Source organism: Phyllobates terribilis, unplaced genomic scaffold (assembly GCF_046119375.1).
Source record: "Phyllobates terribilis strain yellow unplaced genomic scaffold, ASM4611937v1 Scaffold_8__6_contigs__length_399053987, whole genome shotgun sequence".
In the NCBI taxonomy this organism is placed as follows: domain Eukaryota; kingdom Metazoa; phylum Chordata; class Amphibia; order Anura; family Dendrobatidae; genus Phyllobates; species Phyllobates terribilis.
Genome location: NW_027362768.1, coordinates 187,204,276 through 187,222,950, shown reverse-complemented (window position 1 = coordinate 187,222,950; position 18,675 = coordinate 187,204,276).

The window sequence follows — 18,675 nt, the reverse complement described above, 5'->3', positions numbered from 1 at the left end:
ACAATAATGATTTCTATGTAAGACTTCCTTCTGATCCGACTATTGTGTTTCAGAAAAAATTGAACAACTTGATTATGGAGGCCTTTTGGAATGGAGTGATTGATAAGAATGAAAAGGTTTCTTTGGATGTAGAATCCCTCTACACTTGTATTGACCATGACCTGGGTCTTGATGCTGTTTCCACCTTCCTGGAAAAAAATCTCGGAGGTAAAACCACACATAACAAGTTCCTCCTAGACCTACTGGCCTTTACACTTAGACAGAATTATTTTGTCTTTGTCCAGACCTTCTACAGGCAGATCTCCGGAGCGGCGATGGGTGCGCATTGTTCGCCCTCCTTTGCCAACCTATTTCTAGGTTGATGGGAGGAAACACACGTGTACCCGTCCTGTCGGTTCTGTGAGTCTGTCTGTGGCTGGTTCCTGTACATAGACGATATTCTGTTTCTGTGGACTGGGTCAGAAGAGACTTGTCAGGAATTTATCAGTGAATTGAATACTAATCTGTTCAATATACGTCTCACCTGGCAGATTTCCAGAGATGTGATGGAATTTTTAGATGTCAAATTGACTCAAAGTGGGGACCAGATCCCCACAAATCTGCATCGTAAGATGATGGCAACAGTCTGTTGCATTTTAATAGTTTCCACCCACAGCAGCTTAAGGAAAGTATCCCGGTGGGACAGTTTCTGAGGGTTAAGCGAAAATGTAGTTTGAATTCGGATTTTATCTCACAGGCAGCAGATTTGACGGAACGTTTTCGCACCCGTGGTTATCCTAAGAGAGTCATCAGCAAAGTATTCAACACAGCAAATCAACAGTACAGGAGGGACTTACTGAAACCAAAAAATATACAAAATGATAATAAGAATAAAATTCAGGTCATAATAATCAGTGGCATGACATTAGGTTTCTATTAAATAAGAACTGGAGCATACGATCTTCTGATCCTAAGCTCCAATGCATTGTTCCCCACAGACCGCTAATAACTGCAAGAAGAGCCAGAAATCTATGGGACAATCTAACAAGAAGTCACTACACAAGACCTTCCACGAGAACAGGAACAGGTACATCTCTTCATGGATCCTTTCCTTGTGGAAACTGTTCAATCTGCCAGTTTATGCCAGTAAGAAGCATCTTTTTTGAACAGGCTACAAATAAAGAATATGTCTTAGGCTATGTGCCCACGATGCAGAAATGAAGCAGAAATTTTCCTGAGCATTTCTGCTTCTCCCTTGTCAGAAAAACGCGTGCTTTTTTTAGGTGCGTTTTTGACGTGTTTTTTCATGCGGATTTTACATGCGTTTTTGTAAGCGTTTTTAAACAAAAATAAAGTTAGTGAAAAAAAAAAGGGAAACTGCTGATGTCATTTCCTAGTTCAACCCCTCTTCATCATTTTGCTTTTTGCAATAGACAGGATGCCACATGAACTGCAGCCCCTGCGTCTCAGTAGACCATGCATGCACCTTTTGCTGATGACTGCCATAAATCTCCTGCAGTATCACAGAGAGCAGGTAATACATTTAATGCAGATGGTTTTTTGGGTTACATTATTTTTATGGAGCGTGTACTTATTTCTCCTGACCTGGACTACAGTGACACCATAAAGCGAAGGGCCATCTCTGCTGAGGAAAGGCTGCTCATCACCTTGCGGTAAGTTGAATGTTTCCATATATATATGTAGTTGTTTTTTTTAATATATATAAACAACATATGCTGCCACAGCCAGAATAATTATTGTGTCAGTCTTTGCACATTATTGTATCAAATTGGAGAAAAAAACACGAGCGGAACAATGAAGAGAAACTTTTAAAATAGAAACACCTCACCAATTATGCATTTATCATCCACTCCTGGTTTTGACTCACACTGTTGAAAAATACTGACGGAATACTGACTGTATGGCCGGTTTCACACGTACAGATATCTCCAGCACCTTAACAAAAAAAGTTCCAGGATATCCGTTCCCCGTGTGCCCATGTGTGTTTTCCGTGTTGTAGTTGTGTGCATTACGTGTGCTGCACCTGGATCACATGGACGGACTTCTGGGAGTTAGCACTACAATCGCTATTCCCAGGAATCGGTGCTGAACGCTGCCCTCATCTTGGTTCTCTGCCGGCGCTGTGATCAGCACCAGCAGGGACCATGATGAGGGGTTAGTAGTGTGTACCCACCTGTAAAAATTAAGAATAAAATAATAACAATCATTACGTCTCTTGTCTCCGGTACATCTGGAAACTGTCACCACTCGTACCAGAGAAACTGATGTGTGAAAGAGCCATAAAGATGTGCGGTTTTGTATTTTAATAATCACATAGGAACAATGACAGTAGTTCCACCACCCATGAATGGGCACAGCAGCTCACCCCGCCCTTCAGGTGTACCTGGTTTTGTTAGTCACCCTGTGGTGATGACTCCGCTGCGTCTACTGTTTGTATACCTAATTTTTGCTTGGGCACGATATAACAATGTGCCAAGGTCATAGTGAAAAGGTCACTGATGTGTGTACTCTAGAGCAAACATCGTAGGCAAACAGCCACAAAATGTAAACTGAATACAATTGAGATGTGTGGACTCAAGAGCAAACAAAAGATGAAAAAACACATATAAAATGTGTAACCAAAAAATAAAAATGGGCGCTCAGTGCTGGAATAGTATTTTGTAATAAAGTCCGTAATTTTTTCCATAGTGATCAAAAATGGAGAATTATAATGTTGTCTTGTATTTCTTTTCTTTTTCTGGCTTTTCTAATTTTATATTTTTCCTTTTCAAGTTTTTGGCCACAGGAGAGCTATACATCACTGCACCTCCAATTTAGGGTTGGTAAATCCACCATTTCCAGAATTGTGAGGTGCACATGTACCGTCATCTGGCAGAAGTTGCAGCCCATCGTGATGCCTTCTCCAACCGAGGAGACTTGGCTGCAGGTCGCAGCAGGCTTTCAAACTGTGCCCAATTTCCCCAACTGCATAGGTGCTGTATGATGGCAAACATGTGAGAGTTCAGCAGCCACCACGATCAGGATCACGCTTCTTTAATTATAAGAAATATTTTTCTGTGGTCCTGATGGCGGTGGCTGATGCACATTACAAATTTGTTGCCATCGACGTTGGTGCTTATGGTAGTACTGGGGACTCTCGGGTGTTGCGATCATCACAGATTGGGCTGAAAATTCTTCGAGATGGCGGACCGTTCCCAGCCCTAGGACCTTTGCCGGCTTCCACAGATCCAGTTCCCTTTGTGATGGTATCGGATGGGGCATTTCCATTAAACACCAACCTGCTGCGCCCATACCCACGAAGGGGACTTAATGACCGGCGGAGGATTTTTAATTCTCGACTGAGTTGTGCACACAGATATGTGGAATGCACCTTTGGAATCATGTGTAGTCAGTGGAGGATCTTTCACACTGCCATCCAGTTGGATCCGGAGACAGTTGACACTGTCACTAAGGCATGCTGTGTACTCCACAACTATGCTCGTGAATACAGCTAGATAAGGAGTCACAGCTGTCAGAATTAATTCCAGTGGTCAACTTGGCTCCGGGGAGGAAATCCAACTCAGCTGGCAGGGTGCGAGAAACCTTCGCTGAGTACTTCATGAGTCCTGAAGGTGCCGTGCAATGGCAATACTCCTGTTGCGGTGTTGAGTAGCCTGAGCAGCAGAGAAGATCTGATGACCAATAAAAGAAGAACTTCAAGACAACTTATTGTTTCCAAAAATGCCCAAAAATGTTTTGAAAAACAAAATAAATTTGCTTTAATTTTTAATCCTGTCTGCAATATTTATTGAATTTTCACCTTCAACGTCTTGTTTTAGGACCATACGTCAACGCAAAGGTGTATGTAAGTGTAAGACAGGCCCAACAAGGCTAGAATGTGGCTATCATGCACTTACATTGTGACCCCCTAGCTCAGATTATTCTCAGTCACAAGTTGGGGTCACAAGATGGCTTAGCAGTGCATCACACGTCAAGATATTTCAGGTACTTGACCCAAAAATTTTAAAAACACATGGGATATCCGTGTCTGTGTGGATTTTTTTTCAAATACGTGTGCGTGAACACCCAAACGTATCAGTGCCTGGGAATTGGCGTAACTACTAGAGCGCTCTTCCCAAGTACTGGCTGCTAAAGTCATCACTCATCATTGTCATTTGCTTGCGCTAAGAGCAGAACTAGCAAAGAACAATGTTGAGAGTAGTATCCATCCCAAACTTTGTTGTCCAAATAAATATCCAAGTATAGTTATAATTTAAAAACGACTGTATACAGCCGACCACACACGTAGAGTAGCTGAATAACTTTCAAAATTTAGCGTTCCCCTGACCTGCGCTCAGGTCAGCGCAGATCAGGGGACCACTTTTTCTGTTATAACCCAACCACATATACTCTAAGCATACACTTGAAAAGTAAAATGAACACAAATAGTTTAAATATTTTTTTTTTATAAATAATATATATCAACTGTTTACATTTTTTTTACAGAAAAAACAACAAACTTTTAAAGAAAAATTTCGGACAAACATTGACCATAACTTTTGAATATGAAAATGTTACATTGTGTACGGCAGACCAGACCTGTCATCAGTTTTGGACCATAAAATACGGGCAGCACCTGTAGGCTGTTTCATTATATAAAACTAAACACCTTTTCTTACAGTCCCCTACGCCTGAAGCCTGGTATAGGTGACCATAAGAAAAGGTGTTTGTTAGCGCATTGTGTCATTCTAAAAAAAATGGTGTATCTAACGACCTACAGGTGAGGTCTGTATTTGTTATGGTCCAAAAATGATGACAGGGGGTAAATAATTTAACTAAAATTGCTGATAGTCTGGGTCATAGCCGTAACCAGGAAACATTTCCTGAGACAAGCTGCTGTTTGGAGATGGTCCTTGACGAAGCGCTGATGCTCCAGGGGCTGGTTGGCGACCGTAAGTGGCTTGTGGCTCAAAAGGTTCAGGCCGGTATGCTGCAACCTGCCCAAAATGCTGGGTTGCAGTTGCTGGTGGTGGTGGAGGCCCAATGGGCTTGAAAAGATTAAATATCCCAGTAATGAGGGCTGGGGGCGAGAGTATAGCTGATGTCCCATCAATTGCCATGACCAGAGCGTTGGCTACGGTCATGTACAGGTTCTGCTTTTCCCGTGACATGGATCTTAGGCGGCCAGCTATGGACAAGGCAAATTTATCCAGGTCATCTTCTTGTGTTTCCCTGTCCATAAGATTGAGGGTGCGAGTAGTGAGGGCTTCCATCACACTAGTCGCACCCTCTTGGCTTTTGGCCTTTTTTGTTGCCGTCCTTCTCGATGCCACGGGACGAGCAGAACCAGCCCCCCTCGCAGTGGGCCTTGACGCATCACCAGTAGAGCTACCAGCAGCGCCTGTAGCAGGAGCAGCAGTACCCGAACCCGGCACGACGTCCGCAGTACTAGATGAAGCGGCTGGACAACCGGCAGCGGCCGAAACAGCGGTAGAAGTTGACGGACCAGCATATTGATCAGGAGATGAAGCTATAAAGAAGTCCTCTGAATCCTCTGGTCCCTGGTCCGTGCTTGTCTCCTCTTGTGGACCTGGTGTTGGGGCCCTAATATTGCCTTCAGTTCTGTAGAAAAAAAATAAGGTTAAAAAGAAGGCATGTTAATACAACAGTTTTGTAAAAATTTTGAGTACTAATACTTATTGTGAAATTACCTCCGCAAACTCCTGCTGCTCAAGATGAAGGCCAGCTCGTCTGCGAACGGCACCTTTCGTTTCCGTGGCGATGAGACACTTTTCACAGACTGCTGATACTTCACCAGGCGGTCGGTGATCGATCGCCGCCTATTTTTTATATCAGCCGCTGCAATAACAAAACACAAAACAATTTATATACTGCATTAACAAGAAAAAGGAAATTACAAATATATATAAAAATATTGGACAAATAAATGCAAAAATCAAAACTTACTAATTTCCTCTTGGGCATCTGTGTCCACGTGCACCCACTGCGGATAGATTTCCCTCAAAACAGCGTGCCAAGCATCCTTCTTTTTCTCTTTGTCTTTGTAGACGTCACTGAATGGATAACGTACCGTCAGTGAATTAATCTTAACCCCTTTACCCCCGAGGGTGGTTTGCACGTTAATGACCGGGCCAATTTTTACAATTCTGACCACTGTCACTTTATGACGTAATTACTCTGGAACGTTTCAACGGATCCCCCTGATTCTGAGATTGTTTTTTCGTGACATATTGTAATTCATGATTTTGGTAAAATTTCTTCGATATCACTTGCGTTTATTTGTGAAAAAAATGGAAATTTGGAGAAAATGTAGAAAATTTTGCAATTTTCAAAATTTTTATTTTTATGCCCTTAAATCAGAGAGATATGTCACACAAAATAGTTAAAAATAACATTTCCAACATGTCTACTTTACATCAGCACAATTTTGGTACCAAATTTTTTTTTTGTTAGGGAGCTATAAGGGTTAAAAGTTGACCAGCGATTTCTCATTTTTCCAACAAAATTTACAAAAACATTTTTTTAGGGACCACATCACATTTGAAGTCACTTTGTGGGGTCTTTATGACAGAAAATACCCAAAAGTGACACTACTCTAAAAACTGCACCCCTCAAGGTGCTCAAAACCACATTCAAGAACTTTATTAACCCTTCAGGTGCTTCACAGGAATTTTTGGAATGTGGAAGAAAAAAAATTAACATTTAGCTTTTTTCACAAAAATGTTACTTTAGACCTAATTTTTTTATTTTTGCAGGGGTAACAGGAAAAAAATGGACCCCAAAATTTGTTGTGCAATTTCCCCTGAGCACGCAGATACCCCATATGTGGGGAAAAAACAATGTTTGGGCGCATGGCAGGGCTTGGAAGGGAATGAGCGCCATTTGACTTTTTGAATGTAAAATTTGCTTGAATAATTAGCGGACGCCATGTTGCGTTTGGAGAGCCCCTGATGTGCCTAAACAGTGGAAACCCCCCACAAGTGACACCATTTTGCAAACTAGATCCCTCAGGGAACTTATCTAGATGTGTGGTGAGCACCTTGAACCCCAAAGTGCTTCACAGAAGTTTATAACATGGAGCTGTGACAATAAAATGTTTACATTTTTCCCACAAAAATGTTTTTCAGACCCAAATTTTGCATTTTCATAAGGGTAACAGGAGAAATTGCACCATGCAACTTGTTGTGCAATCTCTCCTGAGTAAGCCGATACCCCATATGTGGGGTAAAACGACTGCTTGGGCATACGGCAGGGTTTGAAAGGGAAGGAGCACCATTTGACATTTTGAATGTAAAATTTGCTTGAATAATTAGCGGATGTGCCCCTGATGTGCCTAAACAGTGGAAACCCCCCACAAGTGACACCATTTTGGAAACTAGACCCCTCAGGGAACTTATCTAGATGTGTGTTGAGCACCCTGAACCCCCAGGAGCTTCACAGAAGTTTATAACATGGAGCTGTGAAGATAAAAAAATCAAACTTTTTCCACAAAAATGATGTTTTAGCCCCATTTTTTTATTTTCACAAGGGTAAGAGGAGAAAATGGACCCCAAAAACTTCTGTGTAATTTCTCCTGAGTACCCCAATATGTGGGAAAAATACAGTGCTTGGGCGCACGGCAGAGTTCAGAAGGGAAGGAGGACTGTGTGACTTTTTGAACGCAAAATTGTCTGGAATTGAGAGCGGACGCCATGTCGTGTTTGGAGAGCCCCTGATGTGCCTAAATATTGGAAACCCCCCACAAGTGACCCCATTTTGGAAACTACACCCCTCAAGGATTTTATCAAGGGGAATAGTGAACATTTTGAACCCAGAGGTACGAAACAGAATTTGATAACATTAGGTCATCATATTGAATAATTTGTCATTAGTCTTGAGCGCAAGTGCTCACTACTTGAGTTTGTATCGGGTACTCAGGTATGCACCATGTATCACGGGTGCTCAAGTGACATGCTCGAGTCCCCGCCTGCATGTTTTACAGTTATTAGACACCCCAAAAAAAAACATGCAGGGATCGCTGGTATATGGCAGGCAATCACCGCAAGGTTTTTTAGGCCGCGAAGCATATGGGGCGGAGACTCGAGCACCCACGACACTCAATACATACCCGAGCACCCAATGCAAACTCAAGTAGAGAGCACTTGCGCTGAACACTAGTCGCCATATCGTCATCTTTTTTTTTTTACTTTTGAAAAGAATCCCAACTCTATCACCAACCTTAACCCTAGCCCAACCCTAACCCAACCCTAGCCCAACCCTAACCCAACCCTAACCCCAACCCTAACCCTAGATTAGACGACTTTATTCTTCGGGTCGGTGCGATTACAGCGATACCAGAATCATATCGGGTTTTTATGATTGACAGCTGTCACACACTAAAAGACGCATTTTTTTGTAAAATCTAGTTTTTGCATCGCCATATTTTGAGAGCTATAATTTTTCCATATTTTGCCTGACAGAGTCATGTGATGGCTTGTTTTTTTGTGGGATGAGTTGACGTTTTTATTGATACCATTTTCAGGCACGTGACATTTTTTGATCGCTTTCTATTCCGATTTTTGGGAGGCAGAATAAACAAAAACCAACAATTCAGGATTTTTTTTTTATTATTATTCTGTTCCGCATGTGGTAAAATTGATAAGGTAGCTTTATTCATCGGGTCAGTATTCTTACAGCGGTACCCCATTTATATAGTTTTTCTATGTTTTGGCGCTTTTACACAATAAAAGCTATTTTAAAGAAAAAATTATTTTTTTGCATCGCTTTATTCTGAGAGCTATAACTTTTTGATTTTTCGGCTGATGGAGCTGTATGGCGGCTTGTTATTTGCAGAACAACATTTTCAGTGGTACCATTTTTATTTATATTTTTCTTTTTGATCGCGTGTTATTCCATTTTTTGTTTGGCGGTATGATGATAAAGTATTGTTTTTGCTTTGTTTTTTTATTTATTTTTTTTACTGTGTTCACTAAAGGGGTTAACTAGTGGGACAATTTTATAGGTCAGGTCGTTCCGGACGCGTCGATAACAAATATGTGTACTTTTATTGTTTTTTGTTCATAATAATATTTATTGATGGGTACATTATATTTTTATTTTTGGTGGATTATTTATTTATTTATTTATTTATTTATTTACAAATTATTATTATTTTTTTCATTTTTTAACACTTTTTTTTACTTTTAGTCTTTGTCCCACTATGGGACTTTCACTTTTTTTATTCTGATCGCCTGTATAGCATAGGGATGGAGCACCATCCCTGTGCTATACAGGCTGTCAGCTCTGCAGATGCAGAAGATACTTTGGTCATGCACTGCCCATGACCAAAGTATCTTCCTGCTGTCTGGTGACCCGGATGTTGTCATGGTGACATTGGGTCATCATGGCAACATCCGGGAAGCCGCGGCAGACAGCGTTGGACACCGGAAGAGAGGTGAGTATCGCGATCACCTCCCCTTGCCACCGCAATGCTGTGATTCACTTCGATCGCAGCATTGCGGGGGTTAATGTGCCGGTAGCAGTGCGGGACCGCTCCCAGCATATAGCACCGGGTGTCAGCTGTGACAATCAGCTGACACTCAGTGGCAATTGCGCCCGCACAGCCTGTGTGTGGGCGCGATTGCCATGACGTACTATTCCATACCTGGCTAGTGTGTATACATGCGCGCACACATACACACAGCACCCCCCCACCCAGCCTACCCTATATTCTATTACGGCTCTTTCACACGTCAGAATCTCCGGGCCAAGTGGTGATGACATTTTCCATACATATCGCAGACCCACACACAGACCCATTCTGAATCATGCTCGGTCACGCATATCTGCAGTGATGTGGATATGTGGACGTGAGAAATTGTCCTTACAGCGTATACAGGGGCTTTCAGTGAATGAACCCACATACGCTGTCCAATAATCTTACATTTCAATAAATAAAATTACGTGTGCTCCCACATAATTTTAATAAGTAGCAGAGCGAAAGCAGACGGTTGAGGGCTGATGTGGGAAGAAGCCATAAACATTGTCCCTTCCCTTGCTATACCAGGCCGCAGCAGTTGGCTTAGCCTTTACTGGCCAGTGTACAGGGGGACCCCCCCCCCAAAAAAAAAAACGTTGCGTCCCTCTATAAATTGAAGCCAGCAAAGGCTAGCCGCTTTGCCTTTTCTGGATACTAGACAGGGAGACCCCCCCCAAAAGATTACATAGGGTCCCCCTATAGATTGTAGCCAGCAAAGGCTAGGAGGACAGCTGCGATCTGATATTAATAGCCTAAAAAGGGGCCATGGTTATAGGCACAGCCTTCATCTGGAGGTGTAACAGCTGTGCATGGCTGCTGTATGCTCACACTGCCGGGAACATGTCCACTCCCGGCAGTGTGAGTCCCTGACTGAGGTCACCGGAGTTCAGCTAGCGCAGCTCCGGTGAGCTCCTTTATGGCCCTGCTGTACCGTGGGAATTTCTCATGGTCATCGGGGCCGTAAAGGAGCTCACCGGAGCTGCGCTAGCTGAACTCAGGTGAACTCGCTTATGCAATGACGGGGCCGTAACGTCATTGTAGCGGCAGCAGTTTAGAGCGGTCACATTTTCAGGAGAGCCTCAGAGTTGTACATGGGAGAGGGGAGAAGGGAGGGGTTGATATAGAGTGAGTGCACAGAATGTGTTAAAGGGTGGGCGAGTTGTGAGAAAGCAGAAGTGAAAACAAATAAAAAGCAGATTGATAAGACTAATGCATAATGCAGTATGACTGACCGAGAAGCATGTTTGTATGAATATTTTATGCACCTTACCGGTCTCATGCCCAACTGCCATTGTATAACTGCACTTTTAACTATTGCACTTAAAATCTATTGCACGCGTGACCCAGCACGCGTGCTATCCCGAGCCAGAGCTGAATATATATGAACTGAAATGTCTACTACAGTCCAGCACCAGTTGGTGATACTGAGTAATTAGTCAATTAGCAAAAGTCCAGAGCTGGCAATGCTATGCAGGGTAATAAACTCCCAATGTTAAACAAAGAGGCCATAAAACAGTGAAATACAAAGCTTTGAACACTAAAATAGGAACAGAAAAAAAAAAAACGGATGGAGCAATTAAATACCATGGAAAAAATCTCATCTTTCTGGATTATGGGATGCTCATGGGATGGCATGAACTCCCCCACATGAGGTCACTTCCCATTTGCTGCGGTTTTGAGCTACAAAATCGCAGCAAATGTGCTTCAAATCCACAAACATTTTTACATGTTTGCGGATTTGAAGCGGCTCATTGTTAGTCTATGGCGGTGAAAACGCAGCGTTTCCCAAAATTGATGGACAAGGATAATCCGCAGCGGAAATTCCCGCAGCATGTGCACACCACATGCGGATTATCATTGGGGACCATGGGGCATGTATTACCAAGAATTTTTTAACCGTTTTCGCTGGGGAAATTCCGCGGCGAAAACGCTTTAAAAACACATCGTGGGCACACAGCCTAAAGCAAGTGAATGTGCGGGTGTCAGCAGGCAGACATAGGCAGATGTGAGACTACTACTCCCATCGGCCTATGTCTGTCCCCAGTAAACTAGTGCCAGCAGGAGCAGCTCGATGGGAGCAGTAGTTCCCATCAGCCTTCCCCTGCTGTAAAATGTTCCCCAAAAATTAAATTATTGCCCCAATATATTTTTTGTTATTTATTGGCCTCATATATTATTGCCCCCATTTATTTATTAATTCCCCCCCCCGTATATTTTTATTTATTTATAACCCCCATTTATTTATTGCCCCCATATTTTTTTAATTTTTTATTTCCCCCATAGATTTTTTTTTGCCCCCCCTATATTATTTATTTTTGGCCCCTTTTTGTTATTGTTTGTCCATCAGATTTCCTTTTTTTTGTCCACATATTTTTCATTAATTTATTGCCCACAAGATTATTTATTTAATGTAATGTCACCCTTTTTTTTTTTACATTTTTTTAAAGAACAAATTAAAGTCATTGGTGGCCAGTGGTTAACTAGAAAAAAATAAATAAAAAATTAAGTAGTTAATACCTTACCTCTCCCCACCGCTCGCCAACTAAAATAAAATAAAAAAATACACCTATACTCCCCTAGACACCTAATTCCCTGAAGCCATCGATCTCCAGTAATAAAAAATAAAATAAAAAACCACAACCGTATCCTTACCCCTCTGTAGTAGTCCACGAGTGTCCCACGAAGATCTCCAGTTTAGAACAGCCACATAAAATGTGACCAGTCTAAAAAGCCACCACTACAATGATGGGGCCGTAAAGCAGCCCCGTCATTGCATAAGCGAGTTCAACGGAGTTCAGCTAGCGCAGCTCCGGTGAGCTCCTTTACGGCCCTGATGACAGTGAGAAATTCCCACGGTACAGCAGGGCTATAAAGGAGGCCACCGGAGCTGCACTAGCTGAACTCCGGTGACCTCAGTCAGGGACTCACACTGCCGGGAGCGGACGTGTTCCCGGCAGTGTGAGCATACAGCAGCCATGCACAGCTGTCACACCTTCAGATGTGACAGCTGTGCATGGGAGATCAGCACAGGAATGTGGACAGGTAATTATTTTTTTTAGTAAATTAAGATTTAACTAAAATCGTGTGTTTTATTTCAAATAAATTATTTTTTACTGGGTGTAGTGTGTTTTTTTTTTAAAAACTCTTTGTAGGTAGGTTTGTAGGTTAGTAATGTGGATATCTTCAAGACGCCCCTTTAGACTAACCTGGGCTTCATGGCAGCTGGCGTTGACATGAACCCCACCGCTATTACCCCCTGCCACCGCATCAGGGCAGCGTGGAAGAGCGAGGCTAAGCGCCAGATTTTGTGCACAAATATGATGCGCCAAATCTGGGGCAGCTGAGGGCTGATATTATAGCCTGGGAGGGGGTCTATAACCATGGCCCCTTTCTAGGTTATTAATATCAGGTCGCAGCTGTCCGCCTAGCCTTTGCTGGCTACAATCTATAAGGGTACCCCATGTCATTTTTTTGTGGGTGGGAGTCTCCCTGTATAGTAGCCAGAAAAGGCAAAGCGGCTAGCCTTTGCTGGCTTCAATTTATAGGGGAACCCCATGTTTTTGTTTTTTTTGGGGTCCCCTGTACACTGGCCAGTAAAGGGTAAGCCAACTGCTGCGGCCTGGTATAGCAAGGGAAGGGGCCATGGTTATTGGCCACTTCCCGAACTATAACATCAGTGTATATGTGTGTGCACATGTATACACACATGCGTACATATCTCCATATTTTTTGCGTGTGTATAAATAAATAAAGGGAACACTTAAACAACAGAATATAACTCCAAGTAAATCAAACTTCTGTGAAATCAAACTGTCCACTTAGAAAGCAACACTGATTGACAATCAATTTCACCTGCTGTTGTGCAAATGGAATAGACAATAGATGGAAATTATTGGCAATTATCAAGACACCCTCAATAAAGGAGTGGTTCTGCAGGTGGGGACCACAGACCACATCTCAGTACCAATGCTTTCTGGCTGATGTTTTGGTCACTTTTGAATGTTGGTTGTGCTTTCACACTCGTGGTAGCATGAGACGGACTCTACAACCCACAGAAGTTGCTCAGGTAGTGCAGCTCATCCAGGATGGCACATCAATGCGAGCTGTGGCAAGAAGGTTTGCTGTGTCTGTCAGCGTAGTGTCCAGAGGCTGGAGGCGCTACCAGGAGACAGGCCAGTACACCAGGAGACGGGGAGAGGGTCGTAGGAGGGCAACAACCCAGCAGCAGGACCACTATCTCCACCTTTGTGCAAGGAGGAACAGGAGGAGCACTGCCAGAGCCCTGCAAAATGACCTCCAGCAGGCCACAAATGTGCATGTGTCTGCACAAATGGTTAGAAAACGACTCCATAAGGGTGGTATGAGGGCCCGACGTCCACAGATGGGGGTTGTGCTCACAGCCCAACCCCGTGCAGGACGCTTGGCGTTTGCCACAGAACACCAGGATTGGCAAAGTCGCCACTGGCGCCCTGTGCTCTTCACAGATGAAAGCAGGTTCACACTGAGCTCATGTGACAGACGTGACAGAGTCTGGAGACGCCGTGGAGAGCGATCTGCTGCCTGCAACATCCTTCAGCATGACCGGTTTGGCAGTGGGTCAGTAATGGTGTGGGGCAGCATTTCTTTGGAGGGCCACACAGGCCTCCATGTGCTCGCCAGAGGTAGCCTGACTGCCATTAGGTACCGAGATGAGATCCTCAGACCCCTTGTGAGACCATATGCTGGTGCGGTTGGCCCTGGGTTCCTCCTAATGCAGGACAATGCCAGACCTCATGTGGCTGGAGTGTGTCAGCAGTTCCTGCAAGATGAAGGCATTGAAGCTATGGACTGGCCGCCCGTTCCCCAGACCTGAATCCGATTGAGAGCATCTGGGACATCATGTCTCACTCCATCCACCAACGTCACGTTGCACCACAGACTGTCCAGGAGTTGGCGGATGCTTAGTCCAGCTCTGGGAGGAGATCCCACAGGAGACCATCCGCAGCCTCATCAGGAGCATGCCCAGGCATTGTAGGGAGGTCATACAGGCACGTGGAGGCCACACACAATACTCAGCCTGATCAGGAGCATGCCCAGGCGTTGTAGGGAGGTCATACAGGCACGTGGAGGCCACACACAATACTCAGCCTCATCAGGAGCATGCCCAGGCGTTGTAGGGAGGCCATACAGGCACGTGGAGGCCACACACAATACTCAGCCTCATCAGGAGCATGCCCAGGCGTTGTAGGGAGGTCATACAGGCACGTGGAGGCCACACACAATACTGAGCCTCGTTTTGACTTGTTTTAAGGACATTACATCAAAGTTGGATCAGCCTGTAGTGTGTTTTTCCACTTTAATTTTGGGGGTGACTCCAGATCCAGGCCTCCATTGGTTAATAAATGTGATTTCCATTGATGATTTTTGTGTGATTTTGTTGTCAGCACATTCACCTTTGTACAGAACAAAGTATTCAATGAGAAGATTTAATTCATTCAGATCTAGGAGGGGTTATTTCAGTGTTCCCTTTATTTTTTTGAGCAGTATGAATATATACAACCCCTGGCAAAAATTATGGAATCACCAGGCTCGGAGGATGTTCATTCAGTTGTTTAATGTTGTTGAAAAAGAGCAGATCACAGACATGGCACGAAACTAAAGTCTTTTAAAATGGCAACTTTATGGCTTTAAGAAACACTAGAAGAAATCAAGAGTAGTGTTGAGCGAGCATGCTCGACACTGCTCGGTACTCGCCCGAGCATCACGCTACTCGGGATGTTCGGCGAGCACCGAGCATTTCCGGGTTACTCGGGCGGGAGCTCGGGTCTCCGCCCTGCATGTTTGGCGCTCTTTACAGAGCCAATGAACATGCAGGGATTGCCTGCCAGTCACTGTAATGCCGCAGCCATGTTGTTTGTGGGCATTACAGTGATTGGCTGGCCGCACAGCGTCACCTCGAGTATTTAAAACCGGGCGCCGCCATCTTGGACACAGGCGCTCTGGATCAGACAGTGTAGGGACAGCGCTGCTGATTTAGGGAGAGATATATCCTGCAAAATAGTTAGTGTAGGGTCTTTAAAGGCTGCAAGATCAAACAAACAGTCCTTCTCAGGACTAATATCCATCCCAGGTTTATCAGGCAGGCAGGCAGGCTGTATAGGAGACGCAGTGGTTATACCAGCAAACGCTGCATTACAGTCCTGTGTGCTGCTCCTGTTGCTGAAATTGCAGGACTTAGCACCAGGTGTCGGGGGCCAGGAAAAATCCTTTTTTTTCATCTAAATCCTCTTTTATTTTCCTCCTTCACACTGTACAAATACCCGTCTTATTAATCTTTTGGTGTCTTCCCCTCCACCCCCCCCCCCCCCCAAAAAAAAAAAGTGTGTCTCTGATTTTTCAGACACAAATATATCTGTTGAAAAGAGTGGGGTGTAGGTCAGAGAAATAGAAGTGTGGTTTTGCAGTTCCATGGGCCATTTGTATCTAAAAAAAACTGTTTGAGTGTGTCGCTCACTGTTCAGCCGCAAATATATATATTTAAAAAAGTCTGGTATACACCAGTCAATTATAACTGTGGTTTTGCTGTTCTGTAGCGCCCCGAGGGTTCGGCTGCTACAGGGGTATTGCACCTCAGACCAGAGGTGTGATATTCCACTCCCAGGTAAGGATGGAGTATGGACCAGGGCTCAGTTAGCTGCACACACACCCCATTTCCGAGGGACAGCTCAACGGTGCTCCCACTAGACAGAAGTGCAGGCATGACCGACTATGTCCCTGGCTGGAGTGGGGAGGGGGGTGGAACACCCAGTGCTGTAGGGGCAGATAGGGGTTGGTTCCTGAGCGTAGATAGGAGCTCATTGGTTGCTGGTCACCTGGGCTCATGGCTAGAGGGAGGTATAAAAGGTGGGCACCATCTTAGTTCAGTTCAGTCTGTGAGGAGAGGTTGAGAGGAGAGCTGACAGGGAGCAGCAGCTCAGGCTGAGTGCTGCTCCAGAAGCAGGCCTAGAGAAGAGGCCGGAGCCTGAGAGGAGAAGGAGAAGTGGGCCTGGAGAAGAGGCCAAGGGAAGGAGGAGAAGACAGAACAGGAAAGAAGGAGAAGAGACAGAAAAACAGAAGGGCTCAGGAACAAGAAGGTGGAAGGGACCCTAAGAACCCACGAGAATCCAGGGTGAAGTGTCAGGCAAATTAAGGGTACCGGATCCCAAGTTGGTGGAGGAGAAACTACCCTCAGCCAAAGACCGGAGGTCGTGATCATTTATTGGTGCGACACCTCATCAAACCTGCTAGGAAGGCACCATATAGGACAGCGGGGAACGGGGCCCACGTTTACCTGCGCAGGTCTGTGGTAGCTGGACAAAACTGGGTCACTGGTGAGGCAGGCCAGAGAAAGGATTAAAGGGGGTCCTGTGCCATGCTCCTGAACTGCCTGGGAGTTGACCGAGCCCCTCACCTGGTGGACGCAGCACGGCTCGGGCGGTCACTGCTGACAGAAGTGACCCGGAACAAATGAACTGTGAGTAAAGACCCTGGACTGTAACTTGTTGTCCGCATGCTCCTTCACGCCTCCAGCACTATCAGCACTGGGACTCTCACTACCATCACTCCCACCATCCACGACACTGCCCTGGGGCTGCACTCTTCCCGTGGGGAGTCATACCATCCCAGCTGCATACATCATCAGCCCCAGCAGACTGCCTTGCAGCGGCGGTTCCTAATAGCCGCAATCCACGGGTGGCGTAGTCGGACATTATCTAAGGGACTGCCACTGGTCTGACCACCCTGAGCTGCGGGACCGGGCCGCCACTACTACCCCCATCGTTTCCCTATTGCCCGGATCCGCGTGCCCCACGGCCCAGGGGGCGAGTCAGTTCCATGGTAAAAAATATCTATTATCCTGCTTTTGGCATTTTTTGCCGTAAAAAATAAATAGTAGTGTCTCCTGATTGTTCAGACACAAATATATCTGTTGAAAATAGTCTGGTGTAGGCCCGAGAAATACAAGTGTGGTTTTGCAGTTCCACGGGTCAAATCTCTGTATTATCCTGCTTTTGCCATTTTTTTCCGTAAAAAATAAATAATAGTGTCTCCTGCTTGTTCAGACACAAATATATCTGTTGAAAATAGTCTGGTGTAGGCCCGAGAAATACAAGTGTGGTTTTGCAGTTCCACGGTTCAAACCTCTGTATTATCCACTTTTGCGCCATTTGTATCTAAAAAAACAGTTTGAGTGTGTTGCTCACTGTTCAGCTGCAAATATATTTATTTAAAAAAGTCTGGTATACACCAGTCAATTATAACTGTGGTTTTGCTGTTCCACTGTAAAAAATCTCTATTATCCTGCTTTTGGCATTTTTTGTCGTAAAAAATAAATAATAGTGTCTCCTGATTATTCAGCCACAAATATATCTGTTGAAAATAGTCTGGTGTAGGCCCGAGAAATACAAGTGTGGTTTTGCAGTTCCACGGGTCAAATCTCTGTATTATCATGCTTTTCGCAATTTTTGCCGTAAAAAATAAATAATACTGTCTCCTGATTGTTCAGACACAAATAAATCTGTTGAAAATAGTCTGGTGTAGGCCCGAGAAATACAAGTGTGGTTTTGCAGTTCCACGGGTCAAATCTCTGTATTATCACGCTTTTTGTAATTTTTGACGTAAAAAATAAATAATAGTGTCTCCTGATTGTTCAGACACAAATATATCTGTTGAAAATAGTCTGGTGTAGGCCCGAGAAATACAAGTGTGGTTTTGCAGTTCCATGGGTCAAATCTCTGTATTATCCACTTTTGGGCCATTTGTATCTAAAAAAAACTGTTTGAGTGTGTCGCTCACTGTTCAGCCGCAAATATATATATTTTAAAAAGTCTCGTATACACCAGTAAATTATAACTGTGGTTTTGCTGTTCCACGGTAAGAAATCTCTATTATTCAGCTTTTGGTATTTTTTCCATAAAGAAAAACAGTAATAGTTTCTCCCTGATTGTTCAGATTGTTTAAAAGAGTTGGGTGTAGGCCAGAGAAATAGAACTGTGGTTTTCCTCTTCCACGGTTCTAATCTACTTTTTATTACCCTTTTTCCATCGATAGTGCGAGTGTAAGCTATTTTACTTCCTTTACAATGGGTAAGGAGCGTGGCAAGGGACGTGGAAGTGGACGTTCTGGTGATGGTGCATGCAGAG